This window comes from Chenopodium quinoa, unplaced genomic scaffold (assembly GCF_001683475.1).
Source record: "Chenopodium quinoa cultivar QQ74 unplaced genomic scaffold, ASM168347v1, whole genome shotgun sequence".
Classification (NCBI taxonomy): domain Eukaryota; kingdom Viridiplantae; phylum Streptophyta; class Magnoliopsida; order Caryophyllales; family Amaranthaceae; genus Chenopodium; species Chenopodium quinoa.
In genome coordinates, this window is record NW_018742309.1 from 1,622,764 (window position 1) to 1,640,264 (window position 17,501).

Genomic DNA, 17,501 nt, shown 5'->3' on the forward strand with positions numbered 1-17,501 from the left:
ATGATGGTTTGGAACCGATGTCCCGAGCTAATTTGGATGCGGGAGCGGGTGGACAATTGATCAAAGTCCCTCAAAATCAAGTTGAAGCAACGATCGAAGAGGTAGTTAAAAATTACTCTTGGGGAGGAAGAAGGAGGAATGCACCAAAGAAAGGTGGGAAGTATGAGTTGGAGAAGGTCGATCAATTGCAACATCAAATTGAGATGTTGACAAAAGGGCTTGCCAAGTTGAATACAAGTGTTGCTAGTGGTTCAAGCTCCTCCCAAGTCAACTCTTTCTCTTGTCAAAATTGTGGTGGCAACAACCATGATACATCCTATTGTGGCGGGTTGAGCCCGGAGCATGTAGCGGCATACAACACAAGGCAAGAAGGGTATAGGGGAAATGGTGGAGGAGTAGCTTTGAGACAACCACCACCCGGATTTGCAAACCAACCTCAACAATGGAATCAACAGGCTCAACAACCATACAATTCCAACACCGAATATCAAAACCCTCCTCCATTCCAAACCCAAAATCAAAGAGGAAACTACCCAAGAAACAACCAACATAATAATCAACACCAATACCAAAATCAAACCCAAGCAACTCAAAGAAGTCAAGAGAAAGCATCTCAACCCGATTCTACTCAAACTCAAATTCTTCAACAACTTCAAGCCATGAATCAACAAATGCAAGAAGTCAAGGCTCATAACAAGATGGTTGATTCACAACTAGCATAATTGGCCGAGAGAGTTTCTTTTAACTCAGCTTCCACTTTGCCCGGACAATCACAAACCAACCCTTCCAATATTGTAAAACCTGACTCTTGCAAGGCAATCACATTGAGATCGGGTACATCTTATGAGAGTCCCAAGGAAGAGGATGGTAAGGAAAAGGAGGGAGAAGAAGAGATGAGTGATGATAAGAAAGTTGAAGAAGAGAAGGTTGATGAGAAAGAGAAGAGTATGGAGAAAAAGAAGACTAAGGATGTGGTGACATCCTCAACTTCTAGTGAGGCTAGAAACCTTGATGGACCGGTTCCTTTTCCCGGTCGGCTTGGGGAGAGAAAATTGAACGATAAATTTGCAAGGTTTCTAAGTGTGATGAAAAACTTACACATTAACCTCCCTTTCATTGAAGTTGTCACACAAATGCCTTCATACTCCAAGTTCTTGAAAGACATTCTCACCAACAAAAGGGAGCTTAATGATGAGCTTATCACTCTTCCCCATCAAGTGAGTGCACTTGTTCAACACAAAATGCCCAAGAAGCAAAAGGACCCGGGAAGCTTTACCTTGCCGGTCAAAATTGGGAACATGGAAACTAGGGGTGCCCTAGCCGACCTCGGAGCAAGTGTTAGTTTAATCCCTCTATCCATTGCTCAAAATCTTAACATTGAGATGATCCCCACTAGGAAAACCATTCAATTGGCCGATCGATCGGTGAAGCTACCTTGTGGCGAGCTTGAAGATGTCCCTATTCAAGTTGGGCATATCTATGTGCCATGTGACTTTGTGGTGATGGATATGGAAGAAGATGTGGATACACCTTTGATCTTGGGCCGTGAAGCTCTTACAACTTTGGGGGCGGTAATCAATTGCAAGAATAATACCATTACATGTGAAGTGGCCGATGAAAAAATTGTCTTTGAATTCTCTAAGCTACTCAAAACCCCCATGGTTGAGAAGTGTTATAGGGTCGATGTTGTCAATGAAGAGCTAGATCGTTTGGGAAGGGTTGTCATGAGTCCTAAAGATCCTATGGCCGAAGCTCTCACATGTGAGGAAGATTACTTCTCCCAAGAAGCAAAGGAATTTGCTATGGCCATTGAAGAAGCCAAAAAGGAAGAAGAGAACAGTACTAAGCATGATGAGCTTGAGCATAAGGAGGAAAAATTGGAGGAGAGTTCTGAGCCTCCTCCCAAGGTAGAACTCAAACCCCTTCCCCCTTCTTTGAAATATGCTTATCTTGGAAATGAAGGAGAATACCCTATTATTGTCAATGCTTCCCTTAATGGTCTTGATTTGGAAAAATTGATTGTTGTTTTGAGAAAATATAGAAATGTGATAGGGTATAGCATTGACGATATTAAGGGTATTAGCCCTTCTTTATGCATGCATCGTATTCACCTTGAGAATGATCAATCCACCTCCATTGAACCTCAAAAGAGGTTAAACCCCAACCTCCAAGAGGTAGTCAAGAAGGAAATTTTGAAATTGCGTGAGGCGGGTATAATCTATGCTATCTCCGATAGCAAGTGGGTTAGCCCGGTTCACGTGGTCCCCAAAAAGGGTGGAATGACCATTGTCAAGGGAGAAGGAGGAGAGGAAATCTCCACCCGGACAGTCACTGGATGGAGGATGTGCATTGATTATAGGAAGCTGAACAAGAACACTAAGAAAGATCATTTTCCTCTCCCCTTCATGGATCAAATGTTGGAAAGACTCTCCCATCATGCTTTCTTTTGCTTTTTGGATGGATACTCCGGCTTTTTCCAAATCCCTATCCATCCAAATGATCAAGAGAAAACTACTTTTACGTGTCCATATGGGACATTTGCGTACCGAAGAATGCCATTCGGGTTATGCAATGCTCCCTCAACTTTCCAACGATGCATGACTTCCATTTTTTCTGAAATGCTTGACAATGAAATTGAAGTTTTTATGGATGATTTTAGTGTTGGTGGATCGTCTTTTGACACATGCCTTATTAACCTTGAAAAAGTTTTGAAAAGGTGTCAAGAGACGAGTTTAGTGTTGAATTGGGAAAAATGCCATTTTATGGTCGAGGAAGGTATTGTCCTAGGCCATAAAGTATCAAAAAAGGGCATTGAAGTAGACTCGGCTAAGGTTTCGGTGATTGCTAAGTTGCCCCCTCCTACCTCCGTCACGGGAGTGCGAGCTTTTCTTGGGCATGCCGGTTTTTACCGGAGGTTTATCAAAAAAAATTCATCTATCGCCAAACCCTTAACCGAGTTACTCAAAAAGGATGTTGTGTTCAATTTTGATGAGGGTTTCCTTGAGGCATTTCAAAAGCTCAAGGAAGCCCTCATCTCTTCTCCTGTGGTGCAAGCTCCGGATTGGAGCTTGCCTTTTGAGCTAATGTGCGATGCAAGTGATTTTGTTGTAGGAGCCGTGCTTGGGCAAAAGAAAGAAGGAAGATCTTGTGTCATCTACTACGCAAGTAGAACCCTCGACGAAGCTCAAAAGAATTATACCACAACGGAGAAGGAAATGCTAGCGGTTGTCTTTGCCATGGATAAGTTCCGGTCTTACCTCATATGCTCAAAGGTGATAGTCTACACGGATCACATCGCGGTCCGCTACCTTATGACCAAAAAGGAAGCAAAACCGCGTCTCATTCGTTGGTTTCTTTCTCTCCAAGACTTTGACATGGAGATGAGGGACAAAAAGGGGGCGGAAAATTATGTAGCGGACCATCTATCGAGACTTTCTTTTGAGACTAAAGAAGACGTGCCTATCAATGAAGAATTGGGTTTTGAGGCTCTTATGGCCATTGCATCAACACCAAGCCCTTGGTATGCGGACCTTGCCAATTACTTGGCATGTGGTGTCGTTCCCCCGGAGTTCTCCTCTCAACAAAAGAAAAGGTTTTTCAAAGAAGTGAGGAGGTATTTTTGGAACGATCCTTATCTATTCAAGCAATGTGGAGATGGGCTTTTTAGAAAATGTGTTCCGGATCATGAGATCGAAGGGGTGCTTGAGCATTGTCATTCATTGCCATGTGGTGGGCATGGAGGAGTAGAAAAGACCGTGGCTAAAATTTCTCAATCTCTTCTTTGGTGGCCAACAATGCACAAGAATGCCCACAAATTCATATCTAGATGTGATAAGTGCCAAAGAAGTGGGGGCATAACCAAGCGTGATTAAATGCCTCAACAAAATATTTTGGAGGTTGAACCCTTTGATGTATGGGGGGTCGACTTTATGGGGCCTTTCGTTTCTTCTTGTGGCAATCTCTATATATCGGTGGCGGTGGACTACGTGACCAAGTGGATCGAAGCTATACCCTCGCCCACCAATGACCACAAGGTTGTGCTCAAGCTTCTAAAAAAGATCATATTCCCAAGATTCGGGGTCCCAAGAGTTCTTATTAGCGATGGTGGTTCTCACTTCGCCAAGAAACAACTTGAAGCTCTCCTTAAACGCTATGGGGTTCATCATAAAATCGACCTACCATACCACCCCCAAACTCAAGGACAAGTGGAATTATCAAATAGGGAGATCAAGAACCTTCTAGAGAGGATGGTGAACAAGTCTAGAAAAGATTGGTCTCTCAAACTTGATGATACGCTTTGGGCTCTAAGGACGGCTTACAAGACCCCAATTGGTACTACTCCTTACCAATTGGTCTATGGAAAGGCTTGTCATTTGCCGGTCGAGTTAGAGTACAAAGCTTGGTGGGCGATCAAAGGGCTCAATATGGATATGACCTTGGCGGGCGAAAAGAGGCTACTTAAGCTCAATGAACTTGAGGAGCTCCGCTATGATGCCTATGAGAACTCGAAACCCTACAAGGAGAGAACCAAGAGGTGGCACGACCAACATATAAGGAACAAGAGCTTTAAGGTTGGGGACAAGGTTTTGTTATTCAATTCTAGGCTCCGTTTGTTCCCCGGAAAACTGAAGTCTAAATGGTCGGGGCCATTCACAATTTCAAAAACAACTCCTTATGGGTCCTTTGAGTTAGAAGCGAATGGGAACAAGTTCATGGTCAACGGCCACCGTTTGAAGCTCTACCATTGTAATGATCAAATTGGCATGATTGAGTGTATGAGGCTCGATCCGCCGGATCCTAAGTCACTTTCTTGATGATAATGTGAAATGGTCAAGCTAATGACCTTATAAAGAAGCGCTTTTCGGGAGGCAACCCGAATTCTCAACCCTTTTTGATTTTGTGTTTTTTTTTACTTTGACTATTTTTGGATGATTTTTCCTTTAATCTCTTATTGAGTGCGTTGTTCATTCTTTAGGTACCTTGATCTTTGGGTGCATGATCTATTAAGTTGGGTTTGGAGAAGAGAAGGAGTTTGGAGAAAGAGGAAGTGGAGATGCCCAGAGAGGACCCTGGAGAGGGCGCGCACAGGCCACCTGCGGGCGCGGCAACCCCTCCCCTATTTTCAAGATAAAGCGGAGATGCCTGGGTCATAACTGGAGAGGGCGCGCACAGAAGGCCCCGCGGGCGCGGCAGGGGTTTTCATTTTTTTTCCACATAAAATGGAGATGGCTCAGGGATACAAAGAGCGGGCGCGGGCAGAGTTAGCCGCGGGCGCGGACAGGCACCGCCGCGGGCGCAGTTCCACCCCGCGGGCGCGGCATCCTGCAGTACAGAAAAACAGAAACCTGAAACCCTAAAGCCGCGAGCGCGGCATACGATCCCGCGGGCGCGGTCAGAGCATGTCGCGGGCGAGGCCCTTCAGGTCTGCGACTTCCCCTTTAATTTTCAGCCATATGCCCGAAAACACAATCAGTTTTTTTCCCCTTTTCTCTCTCTACTCCTTACTCCATTCCAAACCCTAACCCATTCCTCTTAAATTTCTCTTCCTAATTCATCAAATTCCATCAAATTTCAACAATTCCCTCACTCTTCTACAATTTTTCTCACCAAAAATCTGAAATTTCATCCTTTAAAACCCCCAATTTCGGTATTCCTCTTTGTGTGGCAATTTCTTTCACCATTGGAGGGTTCTTGGAGGAAGTCTTGATTTCTTCTTCAAGGGGATAATAGGAGAAATTATTGGTATCCATTTTGGTATACATTTCTTCCTTACTCTCATTTACCTTTGAATTTGAAACATGCTTTTGGTTGAGAAATTGTATGTTTATGAATTTTCATGTTGAAATTTTTATTGGTGCATGCCTATATTGTATTCATTCATCATCTTAAGCATTATTAATTGTTGAGTTGTTGTTTGTGTTAGTTTGTTCCTTGTCATAGATTGCTTGCTTGTGGTTTGAACTTGGTGATTCATGGTTTTGGAGATTGGTGTAGTGTGATTATTGTGAGTGATTGTTTTGGAATTGGACTGCAATTTGATATTGGTGACAATGGTTTTCGGTTATAAGAAGAGAAAAAGTGGGAAGGAACTCCAAGGTTCATCCTCTTTCAACCCCCAACAAAATGAACCTACACCCCAAACCGCTCCACCACCTCTACCACCCTCAAATTCCACAACAAAAACCACAAACCCATCTATGACAACCTCCTAAACCGAAAATTGAGACCAACCAAGCATTACCATCACTCCACCACAACCAAGCTTGGTATCGATGAGGATTGTTGGTTCTTGTTCAACAACCTCGGACTCGGTTCCTTTGTGTCAAGTGCCTATCGAACCTACAAAGAGCCTACCCTAGAGTTTCTTGCTTCCTTCGAAACTCATGCCGCAGGAGATAATGATCTCTCCATCTCCTTCCAACTCTTTAACAAAAAAGAAACCTTCACCCTCCGCCAGTTTAACCAATTGCTGGATTTCAACCCCGATGCCGATATGTTCTTCCCCGAACATGCGGGCCTCCATGCTTATGAGCCCCTTCACTGGTGGAAGGTCATTTCGAGAATGGACGCCTTCAACTCCAAGTACTCTTTAAACAGTCAGATCATGCACCCAGCCATCAGACTTCTGCATCGAATCCTTGGGTACACGGTCTTTAATAAATAGGACTTGGGGAAGATTACAACCGAGGAAATCCGACTATTATGGCTAGCTACGCAGCCGGAAATTGGGCACAGAATGAACTTCGGGTTTCTATTCACCAAATGCATTGAGAGTGTCCAGTCAGGTACAAGGAAAGGTGAAATTCATTTTGGAGGGATGGTAACTCGGATAGCCGAGAAGCTGGGGCATTTGGCTAAGCTCGAATCTTGCACCCTCGTAGGGAAGAGTAATGGGAGTGATATCTGGCTCGACCTCGACCAACTAAAAACCATGAAGTTCATCGCAGATACCGAGGATCGAGGAAAGACTTGGAGCTTACTTGTCTCCCACGAGCACCACTGTTTCCTGCCCAAGCCGGAATTCACTTCTTTCACAAGGGAAGGAGTCAATTACCCATGGTGGGTAAAGAAGGACTCAGGCGTCCTTCCTGGCGCTAGGATGGTCACGGGGGAAGGGTCCGGCCAAAGAAATGAGGGCACAGAGGATGAGTTCCACCAACAACAACAACAACAAGGATTAAGGCAACAACAACAACATCATCAACCTGACTACCAACAACAAATGGAGGCAATGCGAGCCCAAATGGAGAGCATGCAACTCGGCATGCAAGGTATGTTTGCTTCCCACCAACACCTCTCTTACCAAACCAACGCCTTATATGATTTGAGTGTGCGTAGAGGGGATGTCACTCCCCGGTCAACTACCCTTATGTGCCGGCCCAACAAGGGCCCGTGCCATCTTGGGGGGGTGACAACCTACCTACGTACCCATATTGGCAAGGGACCTCGGACCCTACTGTGCCTAGGCGTGATTTCCCTTATGAGTCCGGTCATTATAATTATCGGGTTTCGGGTGGGAGTGATTATAGGGGTGATCCTAACTACCCCTATGTCGACCCCTCTCACCCCGACCCCCTTGTTCAACCCGAGCCATATGACCAGTTATCCGCGTCCCAGCTTGACCTCTTCAAAGGTCATTATGGGTGGCCACCTGGCTACACCGGAGGTTGGGACACCTATGGCCCCCCATCGGTTTTCTCCTACGACAATGGGAGCGCGGATAACGACGGTGCCGACTCTAGTGGCCATTAGTTTCCCCCTTGTTCTTTTTGTTCCCTCCCTTTGTATTCCCCCCTATTACTTGTCCTCATGCCGCATCGAGGACGACGCTTTACTCTAGTGTGGGGGGGGGGGGGTGTCTGAGTCAAAGGAGAGTGTTAGGGAATGCTTGAGGCGAGTGTGGGGGAAGGCACCTAGGACTCAAGGGACTACTTAGGGGTTTTGGGTGTAGGTGTCGTTGGTAGCGTTGTTGTTGTCTGGTGTCTATGATGTCCGTTTCTATGATGATGATGATACGATGACAATGTTTTGATGATAATGACTCTATAATGATGGGATGTTTGGGTAGTAGGTCATACCCAAAGAATTTAGTTCATGGATTTTTTTTTCTCTCTCTCTAGTACTAACGTTCTTTTCTTTGTAGTGCTTGCCTTGTTTTTCTTTGTTTTCCTCTCTTTTGTAGCTTGGAAGAAATTGAAAGCGACATGTGGAGGCACGGTAAATCGCTTGGTTGTTTTATCTTTTTTCTTCAAGAGACATTGGTGAGATCTTTCCTTTACTTTTCTTTTCTTTTCTCGTGTCGTGTTTAGTTTAGGCTTTAGCTTAGGAAAGAGTTGAATGGTTCGACGATGTTTGCATGCGGTTCCAAGGAACCTGGGATCGTTGGTATTGAGACCGAACGATCACTTGTTTGTCGATTGGGATTTATTTGAATCTTTAAGCCTCTCATATGAACCTTCTTGATTCTCTCTTTCCTTTGTTCTACTTCCTTTTGTGTGATAAGCACAATTATGGCATGATAATATGAATGTGTTTTGGAACTTGCTTGCTACATTTGGATTCTATCTCCGTGATGATGCATCCTTGAATGTTTGTCCTTTTTCTTAACTATGTGATAAGGTGCACATTTCGAGATTGTTGTTGATTGAATTAGACGAGCCTTAGTTAAGGTAGCAAGGGTAAGAACTTGTGAGGGCGTTTGAACCCCTAGTTCGCGGGATGTGGTAAGATGGAGTTGCTCCCTGTAGTGGATTTGAAGCCCTCTAGTTGGTATTTGCTTACCTTTCTCATCCCTTGTGAGTTTCTCTTGTTCATGCCTTCATCAACTTGTTGAGCGTCGTATTAGGATCCTCGACTATGCATGTTTGAATCCTTGTGTTGACTATTAGCTCCCAAGATCGCAACCTTGGACTTTTGAGAGAGGAAAAGGGCACCATTTCTCATTTTTGTTTATTTTCTCTTTTATTTAGTTACAAATTTGATTTTTCTCTTTGCATCATCCCTCTTGCCAACCAATTTGAGCCTAATGTTTTCCCATTCTTGTCTCAACCTCATTACAAGCCTAGCGACCTATGTTTACTAACCCCTATTAGTTAATGAAGCAATGGCTTTGCGAGGTGAGTGTGAAAGAGCGTCATGAATGTGAACGTGAATCATTTGTGGAATTGGTTTGTAATTCTAGAGTTGAATATGTAAAGAAGTTTGAAAAAAAAAAAAAAAAAAAAAAAAAAAAAAAAAAAAAACCTTTATTTGATGAAATGAGAAATTTATTTATCTTGTATATATACTTGAATAAAGAGTGGTGATGCGAATGAAATCAAAATGTTTGGATATTCGTTTGAGTTGTGGTTGTGTTTTGAGTTTTGACCTTGAGGATCCCCCTTTCTCTTGCTTCACTTAGGAATTACCGCCACTATTTCAAATTGAATATTCCGACCTCTACCTTAAGCCGTGTCAGTACAACCCTTGTGAAGCCCCTTTGACTTTAAGAGTGCATGGTCAACAACCGGTGGAGGGAGATGGTTCTCAACCCTATGGAAAGAACGTGCATAGTTGAGATGTCAGGATGATCTTTTACTTCCTCAAATTAAATCTTTTTCCGGTTCCTTCGTGGAATCATGAGGAGCCATCTAGGGGGACGATTTGAAGCTAGTGGGGAGAACGAGGACCGTTATAGAGGGGATTAGGGCGAAAGATGACTCACTAGTTCTCTATGCTTAGTTGAGGCTCGACTCTTGCAATCTCTAATATCTTGAGGCGTGCATGCATCACGTAGTTGAGAATAGCTAATACTCTTTGACGTTTTTGTCATGGTTGAGTCCAGATAAAGCAATTGTTCTTTGGATCTCTTATGCTGTTTTTCCCAAAACCATGCCATATTATGTTTGTCTTTGTGGTGTTTGATTTTTCTTTCTCTCTTTGTCTTGCTTGAGGACAAGCAAGAGGCAAGTGTGGGGGATTTTGATGCGTGGCATTTATGCCACCATTTTAACCCTTGTTTACTACCGATTTCCCCCGGATTTGTCACTTGCTTATGCCTATTTTAACCCCTTTTATCTTGATTTTAGTCACTTTAGCCCCCTCTCGTATTTTTCCTCCCCTTTTTGTCTTTTCTTCTAGTTTTTACCTCCTTTTTATGTGTTTTGACAGCTCCCATCGCTCATGTGCGATTCACGAATCAATAGCTCGAGTGGAGATGCCAAAGGAGCTTGGCAAAGGAGTGGAGATGCCAAGATGGAGAGGGCGCGTTGTTCTGATGGGCCGCGGGCGCGGGCTTGTAACCCGCGGGCGCGGACAGGAAAAGTCTGAAGCCAGCAGAGGAAAGTGGAGATGGCGAGCCGCGGGCACGGAGCATATGTGCCGCGGGCGCGGCAGAGAAGCCCCGCGGGCGCGGCTTTATGGGTTTTACAAGGCTATTTACCCAGCTTGGAGAGGGCGTGGCTGCCTGTTCGGAGAGCCCTCTCCCTTGCCCTTTTTCTTCCTTTTGGTAGAAGACTATAAATAGTCCCTTGCTTGATTTTCTTAGCATCCACTATTCCATTGGCCCCAAAAATCATTGGTAGAGAGAGAAGTTCATGGTTTCTAGAGAGAGAAAACACTAGTGTTCAAGATTCAATCTTTGTAACCAAATATTCAAGCTTTCTTCTAGATTGTTGCTACTACTTTGATGATTTGGTAATCTTTAATCTTTATAATATCAATCTTTACTTTTGTTTCTCTAGTTTTTGATCTTCTTTGTTTTATTGCTCTTACTTGAGTTTATTTCCATAAATATTCAAGCTTTATTAGTTTCTTTGATTTTCCTTTCAAGTTAGAATCATGTTAGGTTGTGTTGGTATTGAATACATGCTTATGTTAGTTGTTATGGCCATTCCCTTCCTTCTAGCTTAGGTTTTTAGCTAGGGAAGGGGGTGATAATCATGTGTATTTGAGTATCTATTGATTATTGATTGGGACTTATTCTTGAGTTGATGAATTGAGCTATAATATGCTTGGAGTTAGTGTGTGCACCTCTAATCCCAAAAATCTAGCCCTTGATTGAATGCATGAGAATGATTTAATCTAGGTGTGAATGATTTCGTCGACTTGCTTAAGTAGTTGCATGATAATGAACTATTTTAGGTAGAGTTTATACTCCTAGAATCGGTTTCCTTTCGGTTTTCACTAGTACTCTTTGTTCATGATTGAATCCCCCTTTCCCTAGTGCTTTTGTCATTGTTATCTCTATAATCTTGTCCATTTAATTGCTTTTAAAAGTGTTTAATCTATTTCCCTTATTTCTAGTTTATTCTAGGCTCAATAGTAGTTAGTTTGTCCATAGAATTCTTCAACACAAATTCAAATACCACCTTTTGTTATTAGCAATTTCTCCTCGATTTCGTATTAATTGTGTTAAACCCCCGTTTCCTTAGGAATCGACCCTACCTTACCGCTATCTAAAGAAAAATTTGATAGAGTTAGGATAGGAGTTATAAATTGTAATTTTGATCTAGGATAATAAACTAACGACCTATTGTCCACCGATCAATCCTACGCACCACGCACGCAGCACGCTACGCACCATGCACCACGCAACGCTCCCACACACACCAGCCAGTGCCTAGCACTGCTATGCTTGGTGCGAGGAACGTACACACATAGGTGTGCTTTGCTTGGTGCATGGCCTGCGATGGTGCCTACACACGCAAGGCCAGCGTTGCTTGCTAGCTCGCTATGCTTGGTGCTGTAATGCGAAGGCACGCACACAAGCACACAGCTGGGTGCTGCTGGGCGATGGTGCACACGCACACGCACACACGCATGTGCCTAGCACTGCGATGGTGTTGTGCGTGGTGCTATGATGCTGCAATAGCCTGCCATGCGCACCCAGGCTAGCATGCTGCTAGCTGCGATGGGTTGCCTGGTGCTTGTGGCGCTTGCGATAGCTTGCCATGCGCACCTAGGCACCCAGGCTAGCACGCTGCTAGCTGCGATTGGCTGCCTGGGGCTTATGGTGCTTTGCGATAGGCTGCCATGTGCACGCTTAGGCTGCGATGGTGCGCCTTGAGCTTACGATGGTGCGCCTAGCACACCTAGTGTGCTTATGCTTGCGCCTAGCCATGCTAGGTGCATGCTAGCTCGAACTAGCCTAGCATCCACATGGTTAGACCATTGTGGTACTACGACTACACTCGTACTTATCGCTTGTGATTTTGCGACGCTCGGTCTCGACTCCCTAGGCTCGATTTCCGACGTCTGTATTCGTAAAACTCTGCTGACTCATTAAATCCTTTCGGATTAATTCGTCGTCTCGGATCGGTGGTTCGATTGGGTTTGACCCGAAGGGTTCAGTTAAGATTAAGCTATAATATCAATTGTACATTGATATTACTGATCGGAAGCAGCCTCCACCTAGGCGTTCCGATCACTTGATCTTACTGAAGAATTAGCTCCGTAATAATTCTGAACCCTCTATCGGAAGAATATACTTGTTGGAAGGACACCATTCCTTTCAATCTCCCATTTGTCCTTCTGGACAAGTGTGCATATAGTGTATAGCCCATTTCCTATGTCACTTAATGTTTCTTCGTAAACTATAAGGTAAGATTCTTTGTCATCCTTATTACGTTCAGAAGTGTTTCTCGATCTCCGAGTTCGACTGTTAATAAGCAAATTATGTCTAAAATCCATCTGGGCACGGTCATGGATTTTCACAGTCTTGCTCTTCGAGCGGCCTTGTAAATAACAAAATATTTTCCCTATTGTTAGTAGGGGGACAGTCCTAGTCTTATATTGTAAGTTCCTTTTACTAAGAGGACATAGTCTCCTAAGTGTTCCCGTTATGATCTCAAGTTACGGCAGACGTTTGGAAACATCAAAGAGTCTAGTACTCAAACAAGAAAGCTTCACAGTACTTATGGTCGGAGGAAACAAGTTCCGATAGTCATAATGAGAAATGTACTTATGACAAAAATTTAAATTTTCTTTATGTACTCTCATAGGTCTTATCCAGTACAGTTCCAAACTGTGCTTGTGCAAATGATTTATGACTGTCACGTCATCGCAACACAAGAAACGGTGCTGTAAATCATACTACACACTAATCTATGGCGGTTATCAATCGTCCATCTGTTAGATGACCTCGATTAGGGACAATTTTCAATTTAAATATTCAATGTTCCCTTAACAGGTGTTTCTTTATCCAAGACATGGTCTTGATACCCTGTTTTGAATATTTCCGTAAATCGAATGTATTCATTATTTAATTCTAAACCACAATTAAATAGTAATGGAGTGAATGATAATTTTGCATAAAAATTAATTAATCCATTAATGAATGGTTTTAATACAGTGTCTTACATTAAATATCCTATTTAATTAAAACACATGTACAGGGATTTTCAAAGCCAGTCTCCAACATGCTTGATTCCCATTGTCTCAATGTGCTTGTTGTGTTTCACTTGAGGTAGCGGTTTAGTCAAAGGATCGGCTATATTATCATCTGTGTCGATCTTAAAAATTCTGATTTGACCTTCGGATTTCCATTCCCTAATCATGTGAAATCGCCTTTGCACGTGTTTGACCTTCTGGTGCTCTCTCGGCTCCCTGGCCTGAGCGATAGCTCCATTGTTATCACAATAGAGGTCTATCGGCCACTTGATTGAGGGTACAACACCAAGTTCACTAATGAACTTGTGAATCCAAACAGCTTCCTTGGCAGCTTCTGAAGTGGCCAAGTACTCGGCTTCAGTTGTAGAGTCTGCAGTGGTGCTCTACTTGGCACTCTTCCAGCTAAACGCTCCTCCATTCAGGCAGAATATGTACCCCGACTGTGACTTGAAGTCGTCTCTGTCAGTCTGGAAGCTAGCATCGGTGTAACCTTCAACAACAAGTTCTTTGTGGCCTCCATACACAAGGAATTTATCCTTGTTCCTTTTCAGGTAGTTAAGGATGTTGTTGGCCGCAGTCCAATGCGCCTCTCATGGGTTCGATAGGTATCGACTTGTTGCACTCAAGGCATACGATAGATCTGGCCTTGTACATATCATGGCATACATGATCGATCCGATTAGCGAAGCATATGGGATCTGATTCATTCTTTCTGGCTCAACAGGTGTCTGTGGACACTGCTTCTTGCCCAGAGTTACGCCATGGAACATGGGTAAATGCCCTCTTTTGGCATTCTCCATGTGGAATTGAGCCAGTACCTTATCAATGTAAGTACTCTTGCATAATCCAATCATCCTCTTAGATTTATCCCTGTAGATCTTGATGCCCAATATGTATTGTGCCTCTCCTAAGTCCTTCATTGAGAAGCACTTTCCCAACCAACCCTTTACGGACTCCAACAATTTTGTGTTGTTTCCAATGAGAAGTATGTCATCTACATACAGGACTAAGAATGCAATATCACTGCCACTGAATTTCTTGTATACACAAGATTCATCTGGATTTTTGATAAAACCAAATTGCTAATGGCTTCATCAAATCGCAGATTCCAACTTCTGCTGGCCTGCTTTAGTCCATAAATGGACTTCTTCAGCTTGCAAACCTTTCCAGCGTTGCCTGGATGGACAAAACCTTCTGCCTGTGTCATATACACAGTTTCTTCCAAAATTCCATTAATGAAGGCGGTTTTGACATCCATTTTCCATATTTCATAATTGTAATATGTAGCAATCACTAGGATGATCCGGAAGGATTTTAGCATTGCAACTGGTGAAAAAATTTCATCATAGTCAATCCCGTGGACTTGTCTATAACCTTTTGCTACCAGTCTATCTTTGTATATTGATACATTTCCATCCTTGTCTGTCTTCACTTTGAAGATCCATTTGCAACCAATGGGTGTATAACCCTCGGGCAAATTCACCAAGTCCCAGACTTGATTTTTAGACATGGAGTCCATCTCGGATTTCATGGCCTCTTGCTATTTAGCAGAGTCGGGGCTCGTCATAGCTTTCTTATATGTCGCCGGCTCATCACCATCCATGACTAGGTTGTCCTGATCATCGGTTAAGACGATACCGAGGTATCTGTCTGGTTGAGATCTTTGTCGTTGCCACTTACGAAGGGTAATAGGTTGAGCATTTTCATTGTCTGTTTGATTCTTACCAATCTTCTTAGATGCTTCCAAAGCTTCTAGATTCTTAGTTTTGTCAGGTTGACATTGTTGCTCGTCCTCTAGAACTTCGTCGAGTTCGATTTTCCTCCCACTTGTCATTTTGGAAAGGTGATCCTTCTCCAAAAAGACACCATCACGAGCAACAAAAACTTTGTTCTCGGATTTATCGTAGAAGTAATACCCTTTGGTTTCTTTTGGATATCCCATAAAGAAACACTTATCCGATTTGGGGTGAAGTTTGTCCGAAATTAATCGCTTGACATATGCTTCGCATCCCCAAATCTTAAGAAAAGACAACCTTGGAGGTTTCTTTGTCCATAATTCATATGGAGTCTTTTCAACAGCCTTTGACGGAGCTTTGTTTAGTGTTAGTGTTGTAGTTTGTAGCGCATGTCCCCAGAAAGAGATAGGGAGTTCACTAAGACCCATCATTGATCGAACCATGTCTAACAAGGTTCGATTTCTTCGTTCGGACACTCCGTTCCATTGAGGAGTTCCGGGAGGTGTCAACTCTAAAAGAATGCCATTTTCTTTCAAGTGATCGTCGAATTCATGGCTCAAATATTCGCCACCTCGATCCGATCGGAGTGCTTTAATTTTCTCGCAGAGCTGATTTTCAACTTCTTTCTGAAATTCTTTGAATTTCTCAAAAGATTCAGATTTATTCGACATTAAGTAGATATAGCCATATCTACTATAATCGTCAGTGAAAGTGATGAAATATCGGTAACCTTGTCTTGCGGGTGTGCTCATTGGTTCACATACATCCGTGTGTATTAGACCTAATAAGTCACTTGCCCTTTCTCCCAACTTGGAGAATGGCTGTTTTATCATCTTGCCTAATAAGCATCCTTCGCAGTTTTCAAACGACTCTAAGTCGAATGAGTCAAGAACACCTTCTTGAAGAAGTTTCTTGATGCGTTTGATGTTAATATGGCCAAGACGACAATGCCACAAGTAGGTTTGATTCGATTCGATGGTCTTAGCCCTTTTGGCAGTATTCTTAATGTTATAAACGTGTTTGTCTAGTGATAGCACATAAAGACCATTTTTTGAATGTGCCTTAGCATATAAAACATTATCAAAATAAATAAAACAACTATTGTTTTCGATTCGAAATTCGAATCCTTTGGCATCCAACGCCGATATTGAAATAATGTTTTTGATCACTCTAGGAACATGATAGCAGTTTTCAAGTTCTTGAATAAGCCCTGAGGGCAAAGACAAACTGAGAGTTCCAACGGATACGGCAGACATCCTTGCTCCATAGCCGACACGAAGCTCGACCTCTCCCTTCTCTAGCCTCCTATTTATCCTTAGTCCCTGAGCATTGGAACAAAGGTGTGAGCCACATCCGGTATCTAATACCCATGATGTTTTGCTAGCGAAGTTTAAGTCTATAACGAAAATACCTGATGAAGAAGCAACGTTGCCGTTCTTCTTATCTTCCTTGAATTTGAGGCAGTCCCGTTTCCAAAGTCCCTTCTTCTTGTAGTAGAAACATTCAAAATCAGATTAAGAAGAGGCTGCCTTCTTGTCCTTGCTGCCCTTGGCAGATTTTGACTTAGGCGGAAATTTCTTCTTTTTCCCTTTAAAGCTCTTCTTTTTGCCCGGATGTTTGAATGGCTTGCCCTTCCTCACCATGAGCATGTCATGCTTGCCCTCATCCTTAAAGGTTTGCTCGGCATGCTTCAACATACCATGAAGGTCGGTGAGGATTTTCTCCATACTATGCATATTATAGTTCATCTTGAACTGATCATAGCCTTTTTAAAGGGAGTGGAGAATGATGTCAATTGCCATTTCGGTTGAATACCCAGCATCAAGCCTTTCCATGTTCTCAAATTATCCAATCATTTTGAGGACATGCGGGCTGACTGGCTCTTTTTTATTGAGCTTGCTCTTAAGGATCTACCTGTGGGTTTCAAACCTTTTAGTTCAGGCTTGCTCTTGAAACATATTCTGAAGCTAATAAATTATCTCAAAAGTTGTCTCCTTTTCAAAGAAAATCTTTTGAAGGTCCGGAGACATGGTGGCTAACATGATGCATTTGACATCCTGATTGGCACTTTGCCATCGGTTAAGGGCAGCCTGAGTGACCTCCTCATTGGGAGTGTCGGGCATTTCCTCATCAAGGACGTATTCCTTTTGCTCCTGCATTAGTACAATGCGGAGATTTCTTTTCCAATCAAGAAAGTTTGGCCCGCTCAACTTCTCCTTGTCGAGAATTGAGCGCAAAGAGAATTGGTTGTTGTTTGAGTTACTTGCAAACATGATTCTACAATTGAAAGAATTTGAAGTGAAAAAACCATTCATACATCAATAAGTTGAAATTTAAAACGTTCATGCATATATTCAATCTTATTGAGCATTTTATCCACGTATTTAAAATTTTCCC